Genomic DNA, 386 nt, shown 5'->3' with positions numbered 1-386 from the left:
TCCTCTTCCTCTCCATCCTTCTCCCCGMGCACCCCCGTTTGTGCGGCGCCCCCCTCGGCCCGAGGGAGCCGCCCGGGCGGCTGGGCGGCCGCGGCCCGACGGGGCGGCCCCGGGGCCCGCGCAGCGCCGCGGGGGAAGCGGCGGCCGCCGCGATTGGCAGAGCGGAGCGGCGGCGTCCAGGAAACGGCTCGGGTTGCAGCGGGGGGAGTGCCCGGGGGCGGGAGGAAGGAGCCGCGGCAGCGAGCGGCGAGGCAGAGGCAGGGAGAGAGGGAGAGAGGAGGGGGGAAAAAAAAAGGAGAAAAAGAGAGAAAAGAAAGAGAGAGAGAGACGAGGGGTTGTCGGCGGAGGAGGCGGCGGGCGCCAGGGCGGGCGGCTGGATGGGGCGC

The sequence above is a fragment of the Nothoprocta perdicaria genome, unplaced genomic scaffold (genome assembly GCF_003342845.1).
Source record: "Nothoprocta perdicaria isolate Ctin4 unplaced genomic scaffold, notPer1 scaffold_7, whole genome shotgun sequence".
In the NCBI taxonomy this organism is placed as follows: Eukaryota; Metazoa; Chordata; class Aves; order Tinamiformes; family Tinamidae; genus Nothoprocta; species Nothoprocta perdicaria.
Note: the sequence above shows the minus strand (reverse complement) of the source record.